Source organism: Macaca fascicularis, chromosome 18 (genome assembly GCF_037993035.2).
Source record: "Macaca fascicularis isolate 582-1 chromosome 18, T2T-MFA8v1.1".
Classification (NCBI taxonomy): domain Eukaryota; kingdom Metazoa; phylum Chordata; class Mammalia; order Primates; family Cercopithecidae; genus Macaca; species Macaca fascicularis.
The window spans coordinates 2245417-2266538 of NC_088392.1; the positions used below are offsets into that span (position 1 = coordinate 2245417).

The 21122-nt window shown below is 50.8% G+C and overlaps 1 long non-coding RNA gene across 3 annotated transcripts; it reads left to right on the plus strand.

Moving 5' to 3' along the window:
• Positions 1 to 8263: 8263 nt before the first annotated feature.
• LOC135968185 (uncharacterized) lies at positions 8264 to 14766 on the plus strand. Of its 3 annotated transcripts, none has more exons than XR_012427144.1 (4): positions 8264 to 8556; positions 8962 to 9169; positions 12903 to 12995; positions 13207 to 14766. It is a non-coding gene; the product is annotated as an uncharacterized lncRNA (long non-coding RNA). The 3 variants fall into 3 exon arrangements; XR_012427143.1 differs by having other exon boundaries at positions 13254 to 14766; XR_010582747.1 differs by having other exon boundaries at positions 8266 to 8556; positions 12903 to 14766.
• The last annotated feature ends 6356 nt before the right edge of the window (positions 14767 to 21122 follow it).

Here is a 21122-nt window from a genome sequence, read left to right on the forward strand (position 1 = left end):
TGAGAGGCCGAGGCGGGTGGACCACAAGGTCAAGAGATGGAGACCATCCTGGCCAACATGGTAAAACCCCGTCTCTACTAAAAATACAAAAATTAGCCGGGCGTGGTGGCGGGCGCCTGTAGTCCCAGCTACTCGGGAGGCTGAGGCGGGAGAATCACTTGAACCCGGGAGGCGGAGGTTGCAGTGAGCCAACATTGTGCCACTGCAGTCCAGCCTGGGTGACAGAGTGAGACTCTGTCTAAAAAAAAAAAAAAAAAAAAAAAGAAAAGAAAACATGAAAAGAAAGAAAAAACCTGAAGCTCAAGTTTTTCCTTTAGAAGCCAGAAAGATGATGTGCGTGGAGGATTAAAGACGGGAATACAAGCCCAGTCGCCTCCTGGGTCCTGGAAAGACGCGAGCCCAAGAGCCACCCATTGCACCCCCGAGTCCCCCAGGTCTCAGCACTGCCGAGAGCTCGTGCGTTGCTGTCCTGGGGGTGCTCAGTCGGCGGCCGTCAGAATTTGGGGGCTTTGTGGAGCCAACCTGCGGAGAGAGAAGAGCCCCAATTTCCTGTTCCTCTGCTTACAGCGTCCGGCAAAGATGGAGGCCTGAGAGTGAATTTCTGCCAACCCGTTATTTCAGGATCACAACTTTTCCCCTTCCCAAGAAACAAGTGTTATTATTATATTTTTAATTCCCTAATGTGTGACCCGGCAGCCCGTATCATCTTACAGGGACTGAATAGGGAGGCCAGGGCAGGCTGTGTGGCCAGCGCTTTCAATATCCCCCCTGCAAGCCATTACATCACCCGGCTACTCTCTAAGAGGATTTTCAGCAGGCCTGGCTTCGTTATTAAAATAGTAATTAATTTTTTCCTCTTCACAAAACCCGGGGACCTTCAGATGGAGGCCTTGGGAGCGAGGGCAATCTCCTTTTGAAAGTGGCCTTTCTGGAAGCCGTAATCGGCTCTCCAGCCCTCCGTACACATGTTCCCCAGTAAATGTGATTAAAGAGCCACACAAAAAACCCCTTGCAGAAAATTAATTCAGTTTCCAGAATAAAAAGTTTGATAAAGTTGTGCAATGCTCCAATGACAACACATAATAGAGGGGGAAAGTTTTATCCCCTTGAAGGATAAATGAATGGCCAGAAAGGTCTGGTAGTTCCCAGAGTAAAAACATCTGCTACAGCTAATTCACTTTAGCTTTCGATTGTAAAATTCATTAGCCATATCAGGCAGCCGTCATCTCAAACACAAGGCCAGGAAGTAGTTTCACAGGCTGGGGCTCCATGGGCCCTCCTCGGCCATTGCCAGGGTCTAGCCCACTGCAGACGGGAACACATCCTCCTGGGGACCCCGAAGGCGCTGGATCTCTTGTGACTGGTGACGTCTTTTCAGCCCTTAGGTCTTCTTCACGGGGTCTCCTTCATTTCTATTCTAAGAGAGGCTGCCCGCTGCAGAAGTTAAGGCCCGGTTAAAATTCCTGTTCTGCCACTTACCCGTAACTTAACTTTTCTAAACCTCAGTTTTCTGCTCTATGAAAGGGGCAATGATGGCTCCTTTTGGGGTTATCATGAGGATTAAATGAGATGACAGACCTAACAGCTCAGCACTGTTCCTGGAAACCGGCAGATAATTACCGAGTGGTAAACGCTCTTCCTAGTTAGATGTGGGGGGAAAGAACATTAGCTCAGAGCGCAGCTCTCTGCATTCAGAACGCAGAATCTTCCGTAAGTCCTGTGACGGTTTAACAGTATCCCCTCCAAATTCAGGTCTACCTGTAACTTGAGAATATGACTTGATTAGAAAACAAGGTTTTGGGGGATTTAATGAGTTAAGAATTTCAAGACACCATCCTAGATTTAGGGTGGGTCCCGCATCTAAGGACCAGTGTTCTCATAAGAAAAGGGGAGGCCTAGACTTAGGATGGGCCCCACATCTAAGAACCAGTGTTCTCATAAGCAAAGGAGAGGCCTAGACTTAGGGTGGGTCCCGCATCTAAGGACCAGTGTTCTCATAAGAAAAGAATCGGGTGCAGGCACAGGGAGGACTCTGTGAGGATGAGGACAGAGACCCAGGGACCGGGAGAGGCAGCCGCAGCCAAGGAATGCCTGGGGTCAGCGGAAGATGGAGGAGGCGGGAAGGATCCTCCCCTGGAGCCCCAGAGGGAGCAGGGCCCGCGACACCTTGATACGGGGCTTGTGGGTTTCAGAACTGTGTGAGAATTTGTTTCTGTTGTTTTAAGCCACCCAGTTTGGGTGCAGAGTCCCCTCGACTTACCATGGGATTAAGTTCTGAGGAACCCACGGTAGGTTGAAAAATCTGTAAGTCAAAAAAGCATTTAATACACTGAATCTTCCGAGCATCATGGCTCAGTCCAGCCTGCCTTAAACATGCTCAGAACGCTCCTGTTAGCCTGCGGTTGGGCAAGGTCATCTAACGCGAAGCCTATGATTGTACAGTAAGAGCTGAAGATCTCATGATTTATCGGATGCTGTCCTGAAAGTGAACCGGGCAGTGCCGTGTGGGCACTGGAAGCCTGACTTCTCTTGGGTGTTTTCGCTCCAGCACACACCGTGGTTTGTTGTGGCAGCTCTGGGGAGCGGAGGTGAGACACACAAGGAAAGCCTTTCTTGAGGTTACCACAGACCTGTGGAAGGGTCCTGAGAGGTCACCGCAGACCTAGGGGTGGGTCCCGAGAGGTCACCGCAGACCTAGGGGTGGGTCCCGAGAGGTCACTGCAGACCTGGGGGAGGCGCCCGAGAGGTTATGGCAGACCCTGGGGGAGGACCTGCGAGGTTACTACAGACCCTGGGGGCTGGGTCCTGGGAAGTTACTGCAGATCTGGGGGGAGGGTCCTGAGAGGTCACTGCAGACCTGAGGGAGGGTCCCGAGGCCTCCGTGCCCCTGGTGAACTCGCTGCAGAGAGAACAAAAGGCCTTGGCCTGGCTCAGTCGATGGCGTGGGGGTGTCTCCACAACTGGGTGGGCGAGCAAAGCACATTCGACAGGCTGTCCACAGCTCCTGACCTTGGACTTGAAACATTTGAAAGATTATTAAAAACACAAGAAAGCTGTGAACTGTTTTGAACAAAGTTCCCCACGGCCTACACTAAAGTGTGTTTCCTCCTCTGAGTAGGAGCACCTGCACCTCCATGTGGACACAGCCTCCCCTCTCTTCACAGTGTGGCTGCCCCAGGGGTAGAGGAATCACCAGCCCCAATCAAACCTGGTTGGGGTCCACCGTTCCCGCTGGGGCGTGCTGCCCTTGGCCACTTGGTCCCTCCCAGGCATGCCCGTCCTTGGGGTATGTTTCCCTGAACCTCTGACTGTGGTATTGGTGGCACTTTCCTATCAGCAAAGGAACCCTGCCCACCCCAGCTGCTCTGTCTGTTTTAACCTCTAACCTGCCAGGGACACCCAAGGAATGGAAGGTGGAGAGGTGGACCTGGCAACTCTGCTGGGTGCCTAGGGACTTTCAGCAGAGGGCAGAGGAGCTGCAGCGATGGCCTCTGTTTACTGCGATGTTCTTCATCTCCTTTCTTGGGGTTAATAGACAGTGTGTACAGGAGACTGGGAGCCGACTGCAGAGGCTGTGGCCCGGGAAGGGTCCTGCGGGTGTGAGGTGGGCTCAGCGAATCCATTGCTCATGTGGCTGCCTCCTGCTGCGGCAGCTCCTCTTACTGAAGAAGGTAGGATGTGGGTCCAGGGTTCCATCATGGTGAAGACACAGGTGAGGATACAGCAGAGCAGTGCCGAAAATTCCATTAGATGCGTGAATCAATATGCTTCACTCATCTCGTGAGGAGTCTGGTAGGTCACAAAGATGCCAAATACATTTCATTCGGCATGTGCTCTGCTCCAGCCCTGGAGAAGCGTGGCATTGCTGCGGGATCGGAATCTGCCTTGGAGAAGCCCAGCATTGCGGTGGGATTGGAATCTGTCTTGGAGAAGCCCAGCATTGCAGTGGGATTGGAATCTGTCTTGGAGAAGCATAGCATTGCTGTGGGATCAGAAGCATCACCACACAGGGGATAAGTTACCAAGCAGGCGCTCTGCATCCCTGAATTCTAGGCCGTGTTCTGTGAACTTTGAGACATCACTCCTCTGGGCTTTGGCTTCCTGACTGAACGGTGGGCGGGTGGGACATGCAATGGCCGAGGCTCCTTCGAGCTCGAACATTCAGGACATCCGTGACTCAAGCACTGTCTGTATTTAAGATAAATAAATGGAGGCTCAGGAAAGGAAGTGATCCGTCTTTACCAGGGGCTGAAACAGGACCAGCTCCAGATGGCCTGGATTTAAATTCCCATCTTTCCCTTCCATGGCACCGCATCCCAAGCCCTTCTATCTGCTACCGTTTGCATTCTGTAGAGAAATAAAAAAGAAGTTAGTGTAGAAACAAACAGAGGAAGGGTGGGAGAGCAGGGGCCACGGGCTCCTAAGGGCCTTGTGCTGAATCACACCTTCGCCCCAAGAGCCCAGGCAAATCGCGGTCCTTCTTGGATTCCTTACTTCCCTCTTTGGAAGGAGGGTGAGTGGTCTAGTTTGCCAAACTAGTTCTTGGAGCGGAGCTTGGCTGGGCCTCCAGGCGGTGCCTTTTGTACCGTGTTGTCGTGGGTGCACATCTCCTGGAAAGTGTGGGACACTCTCGGCACCATCGGGGCCTGCCAGGGGGCCCTGCCCTTGCTCCCTCCCTGTATTCCCAAGACAGTGTTCTCCAGGGCGTCCTGGCCTCCTCTAACGGGAACTGACCTGGCCAAATCTGTGCTCCTGGTCACCATGAGCACCGCATCAAGGCCCTGAGGTGGGCAGCAGCGGGTGGAATGTGGTGGTGAAGTGAGTTTGCTCACAGTGAGTTTACAGCCTGTAATGGCACAGACTTTTGATTTTTGGGGAACACTCAGGTCTTGTAAGATGGCTCTGCAAACCCAGGCAGGTGTCTCCGTGTTTTCCTGGTCTGAGTGGTGCACTCCCACGTCCCCCATCCTGAAAAAAGAAAAACTCCAACCTCCCACAAAACCTTGAGATAAGGAAAATGGAAAAGGGCTGGAGGTGAACAATGGGTTTTCCTTCCTGCTCTCAGAGAGGAAGGTGTGTCGGGAAGTAAGGGTTCTGCCATAGGAGAAACTCCATCCACTCGGGGGAAGAACGACGCCATAAAATGACATGGAGCATGAGCAGTTATGTTTTCACTGAAGCATCTCAGTTTGCGTGAATCCCTGTAAATGTCGCTTGTCTTAGAATGGAGGGTCTTTGGCCGGGCGTGGTGGCTCACACCTGTAATCCCAACACTTTGGGAGGCCGAGGCAGGCGGATCATGAGGTCAGAAGTTTGAGACTAGCCTGACCAACATGGTGAAACCCCGTCTCTACTAAAAATGCAAAAATTAGCTGGGCATGGTGGCGTGCACCTATAATTCCAGCTACTCAGGAGGCTGAGGCAGGAGAATCGCTCGAACCCTGGAGGCGGAGGTTGCAGTGAGCTGAGATCGTGCCACTGCACTCCAGCTTAGGTGACAGAGCGAGACTTCATCTTAAAAAAATAAAAGAAAAAGAAAAAAAAAAAAAAGAATGGAGGCTCTTTGATGGGAGGGAACTCGAGTCTCTTCTGTGGTTCCAGGTAATTTTCATGGTGCATTTTCCCAGGCTCTTAGGGGAGGGAGGTGAGCGAGCTGGTGCTCAGCACCATTCCTTAACGCCCCCCTTGCTGGTTGTCACCCAGGGAATGTACAAACTCAGGACACAAAGTTGTGTAAGAATAGAGCTCCTCCCCACAGGGTCTTAACTGTAAACCATGTGATATCTTAAACCTCATTTCCTCATCAAAGGTAATACAACTTTGATCTGCTTACTTCTGAGGGCTGTGGTTCAGTTTGGCAATTGTTTACCAGTGTGGCCTGACTTTCTGCTGAGGGGTGGACAGACACAAACGGGGCCCTCAGGAGCTGACCCCATGGCGGGGATTCCTGGGAGGGGCGTGGGGGCTGCGGTTTGAGCCTAGGTGGTGGGACAGCGGCACGGAAAGGCCCGTCCCACCAGGGTCCACGTGCATGAGGGCTGGAGAACACTAGCTGCGTGAGCTCCTAGGAAGCTGGAGAGCTGGGCCGCAGCGTGTCGCTCCATGTGCTTGCGTCCTGACAGAGGCTTTTCTGCGCTGGATGTAGCGTTAGCTACCGGAGACTCCCCCGAGCCTCGCGAGGAGATGGGACTGAGGCTGAACAGAGACATCCGGATACAAATGCGTGTGTCACTGGAGACACTGTGACTATGGATGGGGAGTGGTCCCATGGCCCCTTTGCACAGACCCTGCCAGGATGCAGCTCCCAGAGGAGGCCCAAGAGGAGCACCAGTGCCTGGGGCGGGGCATGAGGAGCCTGGGGCTGCTGTGCCCAGCACCGCGGACCAGATGGTCTAAACCACAGACATTTAACCTCATCGTTCTCCTTCCGGAGGCTCCAGGGAGGACCCTTCCCTGCCTCCCCCAGCTCTGGTCCTCCGGCTCCGGGGCTTGCGAGAGCCTCAGTCTAGCCCTGCCTCCGCGTCTTCCTGCGGTGTCCGTGTCTGCGCCCACGTTTCCCTCATGTCGTGAAGTCGCCACTCACCTGGCGTTCCACTGTGGCCTCGTCTTAACTCACTGATGGCTTTTGATGGCCCTATTTCCAGTCACATCCCCGACACCGTGGGTAGGACGTCCATACATCTCTTTGGGGAACACGGCTCTGTCTGTAGCACGGGGCATGGACTCTGGTGTGACAGCATCCATCCTGAGAGGTGACCCGCAGCAGGACCTGAGGGGCTGGTGGGGGCTGCAGCACCCAGCCTAAGGGAGCAGGTGGGGCTCGAACAGACCCACCGCGGAGAAGCTGGGGGCAGCAGCTCCACGCATGCACTCAGGCTTCTCCAGAGAAGTTTGCTGTGCTGACAGAGAAGTGGAGGTGCTTTCCCGAGAGCGGGGGGCAGCGTCTCACAAGTGGGTGGTGGAAGGGGCCAAACACGCAAACTGCACCACAAAAGTGTTTACTACTTTTACATTGATATAATAATTTATTCAGCCTTCCCCCGGCAGAACTGTATTAGATGAGGAAATTCGTGAACCCTCAGACGGAAATGGCCTTACATATGGCTTATTTCCTAAGACTAAGATCAAAAGAAAAATAAACCTTTACTGGAGTTTCTTAACTATTTTCAGATCTAAGGAGATAAAGAGGCACCGCCTAAACTCATATTCACTATGAAACTTTCCACATTAAAATAATAGTGGTTAATATGATTGACGAGAACTTTCTCCTCGCTGGTGAGCGGTGGTTCTTGCAACCTTTCATGTTTAAACAAAATGATTGGCAGAGTTGCCTCCCTGAATCCCCTCTACGTTTTGTGTTTGGGAGGGAATGCTTGAGAGATGAAGCAAGAAACACATTCTGTTCTATTTCTGGTGCTCTCCTCATACCTGAATTGGACGTCTTCAGAATGAGAAGGGGGTTCCATCTGCTGGCATTTTTCATAGCTGGTTTAATAAATTATGTGAACTGGAATGAACATTGGGGTGTTTACCTGTGTGAACACTCTTGGATACAACTTGAGGGTGTGCTATCAAACCGGGTCGCCATGACCCCAGTGCCTTTGTGTTTTGTTTTCTGTTTTCCAGAGGATGCATGAGGACCCTCAGAGCTCCCGGTATGACACAGGACCACGTGCCTTCATGGACCATGGACAGAACATTTATCTGTGACCCTCCTCCTGCAAGCCCGGAAGCCCACGTGACGGGCGTGCATCTGTGGAGTGGGTCCGCTCCCACTGTGTTTGACAGTTGCGTGGTTGTCGTGACTCTGTGCGCTTCTTAATGAGCTATTTATTCCTTCATTTCGAGGCCAGTATAACTTTGGGTTCAGCTTCTTGGGTTCAAAAAGCCAGCTGCCACCACCCCAAGAGCCGAGGCGTCTCTGAGGACGCCCTGAACACATTCAGCCTGGGTCTCCTCTCGGAAACAACTGAGGCCAGGCTGCCTGAGTGTGGACGGGGCGTGGGGAGTGGGCCTGGGACACAGTGGCCACATCATTTGTGGTGTTCACTGTTTCCATTTACTGCCACTGCACAGCTGCCAGTGTGCACACCTCCCAAACTGAAAACGCCAAGCTCCTAAGCTTCCCCTGCTTAAAAACACGCAGCGTGCGGAATTCAGTTTGTCACATCTCACCTTTATTCCTTTTATCCGGGAGCCCCTCGCGCAGGTTTCACTCTTGCTGTGATCAGAGAGAAGACGGGCCTCCCTTCAAGCTCCTTCCCCCGCCCGGCTATTCGGCATCCCCAGCTGAGGAGGCCCAGGGTTCAATTACGAGTGGGGAAAGATGAAAGGGCAGGAAATGGCTGCTGTGGCCCCAGAGGAAATATTTGCAGAAAAAGGAGCACAACAGCAAATAAAGTGCTAATTAATGTCCAATTCCAGGGCCGATAAACGGACCACAGCAGTGGGCAGCACCACGCCGCCTTCTGAGAGGAGAACACAGCTCTCCCCACCGTTCCAGCCACAGTGGGTTTGGAAGGACAGGGCCTTCCTCGCCTGCCCATAACCTTCAGGGTGAGTATTCCAGGCTGATTTTCCTCGGGAGGATCTGTGAACCTTCCTGGGGTGTAGGGGAGCTCTTTTTCCCTCTGGGTACAGGGAACTTTCATCGCTCCTTTAAACTCTGCCCCAGGCTCCAGGCGACCAAGGCACTTTCTGTGGGTGGGTGCGGTGGGGGGGGAAGGAGGGATGGAGGTGGGGAGGGGGTGGTGTTCGGTAGGAAAAAAAGATCCTCCCCTTCAAACTTTGCTTAACATTTCCTGGGACTTTTACATAAGCTATAAAGAGAAGTTTGCATTTTTAGGAAAAATATACAAGAAAAGCTAGTATTTAAGAAAAGTTAATATTTTTCTTTACTACTGATATTTATTATTTTGTATTTTATATCGCGTGTGCATGGGTGGGTGTCCATTATTTCAGGAGAGAGAAGTGAAGAATGAGTGGAATCTTGCACTCTGCCTCCAAATGATCACCCATCAGTACATTCAGATTCAAATACGAAGTGGAAAAGATAAAATCCATGGAGAAGCTGCGTTCCTGGAGGCTCACCGTTCATGTAGACCTACTCATTTCCCCGAGCACGCTGAGTCCAGCCTTGCAGATAAAGAATTTCATCCAGAAAGAAAAGGTATTTGGTAGATACTTTATTTTATGCAGTCATTTAATGTAACTTCACTTTAGGCCACAGTGAACCTCTCATGCAATAGGTTGAAATCTTGGGGGTGCGTGGAAGGGCAGCTGTATAGCTCAGCCTGTATGTTGAAGTGGACCTTGTAAGTCTCACCTTTTCATCTACTAAATCTTTAGTACTGTTGAGTGAGAGTATATGCTCCCATTGTAGCAAAAAATACAGCTTCTGTGATCTTGCAATTGGTGCCCACATTTGACTAAACGTGTTGCGGAAGAACAAAATGAAAAGCCTCCATCAGCCAGCGGATGTCATGATAATTATTTCTGGTATGAGTATCAGAGAATCACATCTTAAGGTAGGGTATTTTGGGGAGGTGCTGATGAGTGAATGCCAGAAATAATAATCTGACATTAAGCCTTTGTGAATCTGACCAAATGAATGTCGAAGAAGAGAATTTATGGTGAAGTCAGATTGCATGCTATTTCATGAATGCACTTCTTTTAGAATGTAAATGACAGAAAAATTATTCATTATACCTATAATCAAACTACAAGTTTAATAGATAATGAAAATGCACACAGAAACTATTAAAATGACACCAGAAATATGGCTTCAATCAACAAAAGGCAAGACATTCAAAGTGCAAAAAAACTTTAACAAAAATGCTTTTATTGCTCCAGATCAGGAGGGCTCTTCAATGCTGGGAGCAGCTTAATGTCAGGGACTCTGCGTGCTCCAAATCTTTTGATAAAAAATCATGCCTTGGGAAAATCGTTTTTATGTAGTTGTTTCATGATTTGAGTATCACAGAGGATTTTGCAGAATAATTTGGGAATAAAGTCACAGAGCAAAAATCATGAGAGCAAATGGTTACAAGATTGTTAAAAAAAAAATCTAGTGTAGAAAGGGTATCGTTTCCTAAGAGGAGTCAGGTTTTTGTTTTGTTTTTCAAGAAAGGGTCTTATTCTGTTGCTCAGGATGGAGTACAGTGGTGTGATCACAGCTCACTGCAGCCTCAAACCCCTGGGCTTGAGAGATCCTCCTGCCTCAGCTTCTCAAGTAACCGGAATCACAGGTGCCCCCCACTGTGTCCAGCTACGTTTTTTATTTTTTGCAGAGACAGCGTCTCGCTATGTTGCCCAGGGTCATCTCAAACTCCTGTCCTCAAGTTATCCTCCCATCTTGGCCTCCCGACGTGTTGGGATTACAGCGAGCACAGGCCACTGTGCCCAGCCGAGGACTTAGGCTTTAATGGGGGAAAGAGCTTTGGCTTCCCTTTGAATTTTCTCCTTTCCGTTTGAGCTTAATTGAATCTTTGATTTTTCACATGAAACACATCTCCAATCCATCTCCTTCCTGTATCTCCACATGTTCGGGGGAGTCTGAGTCTGAATCAGACCATGCTCTTGCTTTGCATTTGGGAGTCTTATGTGGCCTCATGGCATTGAAGAGACAGGAGAGCTGGCTGAAGCTGAGTGTCATGAGTAGGCCTTGCTGTAGGAAATTTGGAAAGAGCTGGTCATTTTCATCTGATTAAAGCTAGCTCCATGCAAACCTCACCAGGGATTCCCTGAAAATGACCCTTCCCCAACGGGCCACAGCATCGAGCTCCATTGAGGATGCCAGCCCCGGGCCTGGGAGAAGCAGCTCGTGCCTCCTCTCTCTGTCTGCCTATTTGTGCTGCTGCAACAAAACACCAGAGACTGGGTCATTTATAAAGAACAGCAACTTATCTCTCACAGTTCTAGGGGCTGGGAAGCCAAGATCCAAGTGCTGGCAGACTTGGTGTTGGTGAGAACTTGGTCTCTACGTCAAGATGGTGCCTCTTGCTGGACCCCGCTGAGGGGATGAGAACCTGTCCTCATGTGGTGGGATGGATGGAAGGGTGGATTGGGGAGGGATGGGAGGGAGTGTGCGGGTGGTATGGGAGGGTGGATGGGGGGAGAGATGGAAGGGTGGATGGGGAGGGCAGATGGGGGAGGATTGGGAGGGTGGATGGGGGAAGAATGGGAGGGTGGATAAGGGGAGAGGTGGGAGGGTGGATGGGGGAGGGGTGAGAGGGCAGATAGTGGGGAGGGATGGGGTGGAGTGGGGAGGGATGGAGGCAGATAGGGGGATGGATGGGGTGGATGGGGGAATGGGGGTGGATGGGAGAGGGATGGGAGGGGGAATGGGGGGAGGGGTGGGAGGGTGGATGGGGGAGGGGTGGGAGGGCAGATAGGGTAGGGGTAGGGGAAGGATGGGAGATGGATGGGAGGGAGGGAAAAGCCCAGTTGCTTCCTTCCAGCCACAAGACTTCAGGGCCTCATCACTTCCTGGACCCCACCTCTTAACAGTGTTACTTTGGGAATTCCCTTGCAACATGGATTTTGGAGGGACATAAACGTTCAAACCATGGCAGCCCCATGGGCCCCCTCTTGCTCTCCACCCCACATTTCTAAATGCTGAAGGTTTAATGTTTTAGGGGGAAACTTGTTCATCGTTTTTGCAAAAAGGCAACTTTGAATTCCAGTTTGGACTCGGGTAATATTCTCTTGTATGTAAACAATTTTCCTATTCCTTATGGCTTGGAATCGAACTGAATTTTGACTTTTGAAACAATTCATAGTGTGTGATGAATAATTGTAAGTGACTTTAAACAGTTAACAGCAGCCCCTCCTCTTCCTCTCCTGTGTGTCTTTTCTGATATTCCCATCTTATGAGAGGGTCGGGGGGCTTCCATATGTGCTCAGTGCTTAGCTCTTCCACCCCGAGTGTGAGTCCTGCTGTGCCACCTCCCGCCCTGCACCAGGCCCAAGGGTGTCCCCCATCAGGTCCTGGCCTTGCTCACCTACTCAACACCTTCTCTTCCCCCTCCGCAAGCTGTGTCCTCTCAGAATCCTAGGATGCTCCGTGCGTGACCCTGCTGCTACCCTGCTACTTCGCTGTTCAATGTCCGCCTCGGTCTCCTACCCAGTTCTCATTTCTCCTTCCATCAGATGCCTGCGTTTTATCCTTGAGGAAGCCCTTGGCTGCCTTTGCTTCCCAGGGACAGTGTGGCTGTGGATGGAGGTGGCCCAGGCCTGCTCTCTGGTGCCTGCCCTTGGCCAGCGAGGGCACCTGCCCTGCAGAAGGAGGCCCTCTTTTCCCACAGCCCAGACAATGGCCAGTACTGACCATAGGGCACTTCAGAGCAGGGTCCGAGCTGCAAAAGCACTTTGGCTTCGTGCTCTGGGCTGGACTTGTCCTGAGACCCAGTTTTCCAGGACCCCCCCTTCCTCTCCTGCACGCCCCGTCCTCGAAGGGGTTTCTTCTCGGTTCTTTCCTAAAACGTGTGTTCCCACATCCCCCTCTCAGGATTTGCTTGTAGGAAACATTATTTAAGACAGAGATTGTTTTTTAAAAAATTCCTGCTCTTAAAATTATTTTGGGATGCTAGCTTTAAGGTTTCACCAAGGAAAGAATAACTTTTTTTTTTTTTGGTAATTTTTGTAAATCTAAATTGGGTTTGGATAAATCTAGAAATTCACCTTCTAAAATGTTATATGTAGAGTTCCCATAAAAGCTCTGATGGAAGGTGTCTACTTAAAAAAAAAGTAGATTTATCAATTATTTGATTTAACTTTATAAAGGAGTTAAATTGAATAATTCCAGGAAAACTATTTTGAAGCCTGAATTAGTTTATCTGATTCTTCTGCATTAACGAAAGTATTTAAATATTTACTTAAAAAGCCACTTTTCCTATTTCCAGGTTTCCTCATTCAAAAGTGTGCTGAAAATACTGTGCATGTGTGAATTCAAGAATAACCAGGGAGTGGGCGAGGTCGAGGTTTGAATTATCCTGGTAAAAACATACTTTTTCCCATTTGTCTAAACATCTTGAATCCACTTTCAGCCAGTTGTACACATCATGAGGGGGAAATGTTTTAAGAGAGAATTTACTAGTTATCTCAACATTTCATTGGCAAAGACTGACTTAAGAGAGGAAATATACATTGAAAAATTAATTTTCTGACTTTGGCCTCGTCAAAATCAAACTACGTTTCATTTCCCAGTCACATGCCCTCCCCGTAACACCTGTTTGGCGGTCTCTGTGATGCAGTGAGACACACCCGGAAACAGCCTCGCGGAGTGCTCATCCTTCTGTGATGCGGTGAAACACACCCGGAAACAGCCTCGCTGAGTGCTCATCCTTCTGTGATGCAGTGAGACGTACCCGGAAACAGCCTCACCGAGTGCTCATCCTTCTGTGATGCGGTGAGACGCACCGGGAAACAGCCTCACTGAGTGCTCATCCTTCTGTGATGCGGTGAGACGCACCCGGAAACAGCCTCACTGAGTGCTCATCCTTCTGTGATGCGGTGATACACACACGGAAACAGCCTCACGCGGTGAGACGCACCCGGAAACAGCCTTGCAGAGTGCTCATCCCGCGCTGGGTCTTCTTGATCTAGTTTTGGAAAAACATCGTACCGGAGGAGGCAGGGGCCCCCAAACCAGTGAGAGACAAGTCCAGTGCCCTGGGAAGAATGTTTCACTTCTCATGTGGACTTCCTTTTAATTTCTTCAGTGTGGCCCCAGGAAATAGTGCATTTGAACCTTTGTACAGGCACACCCCTCACAGTCGGACGGTGGGATCACAGAGCACACGGAAGCCCACACAGCTTCTGCCAAACACTATACTGACCCAGCTAAATGCTGCGGGTTTGTCTCATGCTCCTGTTTTCCTGCCTTGACCTGTGGACCTTCATGATGATGAAATAGAAAAATATATGTAAAAATACAGGCCTGAAACAGCACGTTTCAAAGCGGCTCAAGTTGATCACAGTGGAGCACATCTAGAAGTTTCGTTGCTAGGGCCGTGAGTTTTGGGTCAATAATAACACAAACATATGACAATCCATTAATCATTTTCTATTTAATATGTAAAATGTATTTGTTAGGCCTTTATTTCAATGAAATTACTTATTTTATTACAATCAAAGTTGTCACATAAGTTATCTTCTATTGAGTAATGATGGACTCAGAGTCAGCCGCTCTTGGACTAGATACCTGTTTTGTAAATAAAGTTTTATTGGAAAATGGCTATTCCCATTTTGTGATGTATCATCTATGGCTGCCTCCTCCCCACTCTGCAGAGTCAATGGCTGTGGCAGAGGCCATGGTCACCAGGCCTCGGCCTTTTAGAAAAAATGTTTTGCAACACCTGATTTAAAGGACTGACAAGTAAAATATTATTGTATCCAAGGCATAAGAATTTTTTTTCTTTTCTTTTTTTCTTTTTTGGACAGAGTCTCGCTCTGTCACCAGGCTGGAGTGTAGTGGCATAATCTCGGCTCACTGCAATCTCCATCTCCTGGGTTCAAGCCATTCTCCTGCCTCAGCCTCCTGAGTAGCTGGGACTACAGTTGCACGCCACCACGTCCAGGTAATTTTTGTATTTTTAGTAGAGATGGGGTTTCACCATGTTGTCCAGGATGGTCTTGATCTCTTGAGCTTGTGATCCACCTGCTTCGGCCCCCCAAAGTGCTGGGATCACAGGTGTAAGCCACTGCTCCCGGCCGGTATGAGAAATTTTAATAGAGTTTTTATCGAAAACATAAATGTTAAAAATAAAAAAAATTCAACGATGCTTCAAAGTTATTTCTCTTATAAAATATTTTAAAATGACTAAAAATTAAAATGTGCAATTCAGGTAACAGATATTAAATATTTAAATAAAAATTGTTAATTTTATTTAGAGCTGAAACTCTAGAATTTTGGGGCAAATTTAATGAAGTACTTTGATAAACTAAGATTCCAATGCTAGTGTTCAGCCTCCATCCTGTTGCAGGACAGCTATTCTCAAGAGCACACAGCGCTGTTCGGCTGGGATGTGAGCGCATCTGGGATGATCTTCTGGGGTGTGAGAATGGGGGCCAGTGAACACCCCTGGTGGAGGCAGCTGAGCAGGGCTGGGGGCCACACCCTGCTATGGGAGCCCATCACCTCCGCACTCTCCTATTACAGAGAGTCCATGAGAGTTCACATATTTCTTTCTTCCCTGAGTGTCCTGCTGCCCCTGAAGCTGTGTCCACCTCTGAGGCTGCTGACACCCCCAACCCTCCTGGCATCGGGACAGTGGCCTTTTGTGTCCAGGAGAGAAGCAGTGGCCAGTGTGTGCGGAGGTCCCCTGAGAGTGGACATTTAGGGGGATGGGGGACCTGAGTGTGGGGTACCCTTCACTCCCGGAGGGCGGTCCAGGATCCGTCAGAAATTTCCTGTGTCTGTGTTGTTGGTATACAGATCCCTCTCTATTTAGCCTCTGAAAATTGTTACTCATTTTATTCACCCTCCCAGGTACTTATCCTCTGAAAAGTTGCCCGGGGTCAAAACTGCAGTTCATATTCAGGCAACTTCACAGCTTCTTCCCTGGATTCTGATGGTTTTCGAAAATAAAGACACTGAGTCTCTTGAAGTGAACTCCAGACAGTTTCTTTCTCATCATCTTTCCTTCTGCATTTCTTCCTAAGTAAGCAATGAAACGGAGAGAGGGGCAACAAAGAGAAGGAAGCATCAGAAGGATTTGCTTATAATCCTGACCTCATATTGAAAATTGGATTTCCTAGACCAAAAAGAAAAAAAAAAATCAGGGGATAGTTGTATATCTTATACTTTGAGAAATCTTACGTTAAATAATCCGGGGAAAATAACATCTTTACTTTGAACACTCTACAGCCTGCCTGGTGATGATCTGAAAAAGAGACTGACCAAGGCAGGGGTCTGCCCAGCCCAGCCGAGGTTAGGAGTTTGCTTGGTGGACAGAACAGCATCCTCAGACTTCCCTAGTGAAATTATCTTGGGGTGTTAACTACTTTTCGTTGAACACCTTAACATAAAATCCTAAAGTTACTGCAGACTAGATTCCAGACATAAGAAGAAAAGAAAGAAGTTCGGGTATGTGTTTTTCCCAGTTCTTATTTTTCTCAATCTCTGGTCATAGGCGGAGTGGGCACCTCCCACCGGGCCTCCATCAGGGCCACGCTCTCCCTGACTGCTGGCTGCCCCTTTCTCTACGTGGTGCCCCTGATGTGCCTGCCAGCTCTGTCTTGAAGAACAGGGCCGGTCACAGCTGCTCCGGCTCTGAATTGGCCCGTGGTTCCTCATTAGCTGCAGAATGACTTGGAGGTTCTTAGTCTGACCCCGTGAAGCCCACAGATCATTCTGGATGTTGCCTCTCTTTTCTGCTTTACAGGCCTGTCACGTGTGGCAGGTCTCCCTCAGGCTTTACTTCCCATCCAAGCACCTAAACGTGTCCAGTCCCGATGCTAAGCACACGATCACACTCATGTGCAGAATGCCTGGGCGAGGATCCAACCTGGGTCACTGGCCTGAGACCTTGTGCAAGGGGACGTAAGCCCTCTGAGCTCTCCAAGGCGGAGAGAATCACATCTCACGGCCTCTATAGCTCAGGTAGCTCTGAGTGTAGTAGCATCTGCACAGCATCTTTCATTTCTATCCTTCCTTCCAGTTGCTTGGAAGGCTGAGGCCAGAGGATCACTTGAGTTCAGAAGCTCAAGGTTGTGTTAAGCTATGATCCTGCCACTGCACTTTAGCTTGGGTGACTGAGTGAGACCTGTCTCAGAAAAAGAAAAAGAAAGAGAAGAAGACTCAACTGCAATGGCATTTTAAAAATGCAATTCACGTGACACCTCCACAAACAAACAGGCCAACAATTGTTCCTTTACTTGAACTTTAATGTATGGTATCTATACCTCTTTCTGGTACGAAGATATAAGGAAATCAATGATAATCAAGCTTCTTCTCTGTTCAAATGCAGGCAGATGACAGAACTGTTTTGAATTCTTCTGTTATTTTCTTATTGGAGTAGTTTATGATGGTGGGTTTTAGTTTGAATATTAATTAATTAATTTATTTTTTGAGACAGAGTCTTGCTCTGCTGCCCAGGTTGGAGTGCAGTGCTGACATCTTGGCTCACTGCAACCCCCACCTCCCGGGTTCAAGCGATTCTCCTGGCTCAGCCTCCTGAGTAGCTGGGACAACAGGTGCACACCACCACGCCCAGCTGTTTTTTGTATCTTTAGTGAAGACAGCGTTTCGCCATGTTGGTCAGGCTGGTCTCAAACTCCTGACCTCAAGTGATCTGCCTGCCTTGGCCTCCCAAAGTGCTGGGATGACAGGTGTGAGCCACCATGCCTGGCCTGTTTGAATACTTTTAATGGATCTACACAATTCCTTGTGAATTAAAAAAAAAGAAGAAATGAAGGCAGCTATAGAGAGTAACTCTCTGAGGCACATATGTTGGTCTTTTACTTCCTGAGGCAATGTTTTAAAATTTATCAAAAATAGATTTTGAAGCTCTTTGGTCTCATAATCACAAGTAAATGTATGTCAGACCCTTTTCTGCTGTCCTCAACACGGATCCCCAGACTCCCTCCTCTCTCTGCTCCACCCAACTAAAGTGTGGGGTGGGTTGAGAGAAGGTGTGTTCGGCTCATTCCCTCACTGGAGGAGGGACAAGGAGGTCCTGTGGCTCATGGCCATGGTCCTGTATCTGGTCACCAATTCTACTAGGCAGCCATACCCGTACTGGAGTTGACTCTATCCATGTCTGCTGGGGTGGGTGCCGGACCTCTGCTCTGCACCTTCCTCTGACTCTATCTGTGTCTGCTGGGGCAGGTGCTGGACCTCGGCTCTGCACCTTCCTGTGACTCTATCCGTGTCTGCTGGGGCAGGTGCTGGACCTCTGCTCTTCACCTTCCTGTGACTCTATCCGTGTCTGCTGGGGTGGGTGCTGGACCTCGGCTCTGCACCTTCCTGTAACTCTATCCGTGTCTGCTGGGGTGGGTGCCGGACCTCTGCTCTGCACCTTCCTCTGACTCTATCCGTGTCTGCTGGGGCAGGTGCTAGACCTCGGCTCTGCACCTTCCTGTAACTCTATCCGTGTCTGCTGGGGTGGGTGCCGGACCTCTGCTCTGCACCTTCCTCTGACTCTATCCGTGTCTGCTGGGGCAGGTGCTGGACCTCGGCTCTGCACCTTCCTGTGACTCTATCCGTGTCTGCTGGAATGGGTGCTGGATCTCAGCTCTGCACCTTCGTGTGACTCTATCCATGTCTGCTGGGGTGGGTGCTGGACCTCGGCTCTGCACCTTCCTGTGACTCTCTCCGTGTCTAACTAGGGCGGGTGCTGGACTTCGGCTCTGCACCTTCCTGTGACTCTATCCGTGTCTGCTGGGGTGGGCGCTGGACCTCGGCTCTGCACCTTCCTGTGATGCTATCCGTGTCTGCTGGGGTGGGTGCTGGACCTCGGCTCTGCTCTGGAGTTTGAGGGTCTTTGTACCACTTGCTATAATCATGGGGCTTCATGCACAGCCACGCGTCATTCCTGCTTTGGCTGGTGGGTTTTGTGCATGCTACGGAAGGGAGGGGTTTGTGAACCTTCTCAACACTGGCTGCTATTATGTGGGTTATGCACAAGGCTCAGGTTATAGGAGGCTTCAATGTATTTTTAACATTGACATCTCTTCCCTTTTCTCGTCACCCACGATATCTTCTATGATAAGGTTCTATTTCTTCCTGCCCTCGTTGTTGGTGCTAATTCCCTAGTAGGACGGATGATAGAAGGAAGGAGACATCTCAGGCTTGTCTTCAGAGGCCTCACAGTCTATTTTAGCTGAAAAAACTAACGCTGACGGATCGCACGGCAATGACTTCTTGCTCAGACGTGTGATGTGACAGATGGTAACCATGAGAAGCAAAGCCCTCGCGCTGCGGCCTGGAGAGACCGGGACCTTCTCAGCTGGCCATGGGAGAGAAGCTGCATTATTCACAGCAGTGCAGGCCGTGGGACTCCCGGGCCTGTGGGACGGACAGGTCATGCTTTAGGCCACTGGAAGCCAGTGTGGGCACAATGGGCATTCTTGGAGAGCAGGAGGGAGAGAAGGGCGTCGCTCACAGTGAGAAAGCGGGTGGGAGACTGGCACACAGTGTCACATACAGCTTTTTAGAGCTGGAGAAAACGGAACTCCCTGGCAATCTGGCCACAGCCTGGCACAATTACATGTCTGAAAACTTCATTTCCACAGCAACCAGGAAGATAAGTCGCATTGACATGGTCTTAAATCACAGTTTCCCCAAGACCCTGAAAGGATTGTAGGCACTGGTTTTATCTTGCAGTGGGGAGAGGCCAACTGGCGACAGAAACCTCCCTGACCGTCCTCAGTGGCACACGGTGCATTTTGCAGCTGGGAAGCCCTGTGGGGCATGGCTGCGGGCTCACGTCCAGGCCCTAAAGATGACAGTGGGTGCCACACACCACAGGTGGAGTGGTGAGGGCGGGAGGGTGACGTCCAGGCCCTAACGATGACAGTGGGTGCCACACACCACAGGTGGAGTGGTGAGGGCGGGAGGGTGATGTCCAGGCCCTGAGGATGACAGTGGGTGCCACACACCACAGGTGGAGAGGTGAGGGCGGGAGGATGATGTCCAGGCCCTGAGGATGACAGTGGGTGCCACACACCACAGGTGGAGTGGTGAGGGCGGGAGGGTGATGTCCAGGCCCTAACGATGACAGTGGGTGCCACACACCACAGGTGGAGTGGTGAGGGCGGGAGGGTGATGTCCAGGCCCTAACGATGACAGTGGGTGCCACACACCACAGGTGGAGCAGTGAGGGCAGGAGGAAGATATCCAGGGACGCGGGGCCGACTGGTGGGCTCCTTCGAGGAGCCAGTGTGGAAGTGGGCACAGATGTCTCAGGGCAGCAGTGCCACCACCTGGCCAGCTGCAGCCTCGCAGCGTCCACGTCGGAAGTCCCGGGATCCAGCCCTCCACCCGAGGGGCTGGTGGTCCAGCCCACACCTGCCAGCATCTGGTGACAGGGCAGACAAAGACCATGCCCTGGGGTGGCTGTGGGGAGTGCCCAGGGAAAGTTGGGGGATGGCGGGTGCCTGGCGGGCCAGTCCCGTGGAGGAGAGCCCGTGGGTGGTCTGCAGATGTGCCAGGAGCTGAGGGAGAAAGGAGACATCTCTCGGTAAGGTCTATAGGACAGCGTCCTGGGATGTCCTTCGGAACAGCTAACGGGCCCCCTGAGACACGATGTGGTCCACACCACCCAATCTCATGCCAACAGCCCTTGGAGAAGCCGTGTGCAGGGATGACGTGGTTCTCACGGGGTGACGTCTGTGTGGAGACAGCTAGTTACGGCGCTGGCTGCATTTTCCAAACACCCTCGGGTCAGGCCCTAAACAGGTGGCTCCTTCTTCTAATTGCTAAAACGTCAAGACTTGCAGGTTGTCATTCGACCAGTGGGGCACATGGCGGCACCAACTAGAGAATGAAGCACTCACGCCCCTGCCCTCGCCACTCCAGGGCAAGGACAGCTCAGCCACCAGGTTCCAGGGCTGGCTCTGCACATTCACGAGCTGCTCTCGGCCTGTGGGCCATGGAGGTGCGATTGCTTTGGTTTCCAAGGCAGGATGTGCCGAGAGCCATTTGTGCCTCACCTGTGGGGCCTTGTTGTGTCGGGCAGTGGAAGGGCAGTGGGGCTGTCCCCTTCCTTGCGTCGGGTGGTGGACGGGAAGTGGTGACCGTCCCCCTCATTGTGTCGGGGTCAGAGGGGCAGTGGTGACCGTCCCCCTCATTGTGTTGGGGAGTGGATCGGCAGTGGTGACCGTCCCCCTCATTGCATCGGGGCAGACGGGCAGAGGTGGCCGTCCCCTTCACTGTGTTTTGTCCACACAGCCCCACGCTGGGCAACAAATGAAAATCACTGGTACTTTAAAGTTGACCCTGGGGGATTAGGCCATGCTTCCACAAGGCCACCGGACTTCTGAAAAAATGGGCCACCTTCCTGATCTACACGTTGTCATGTTTCTGCGAAGTCAAAAAGTGTCCCCTGGACGGGCCAGGGGTGGGCGGGTCTGTCGTGGCCGCACTGCCTCCCCCTCTGCCGCTCCAGTGCAACCCCGTC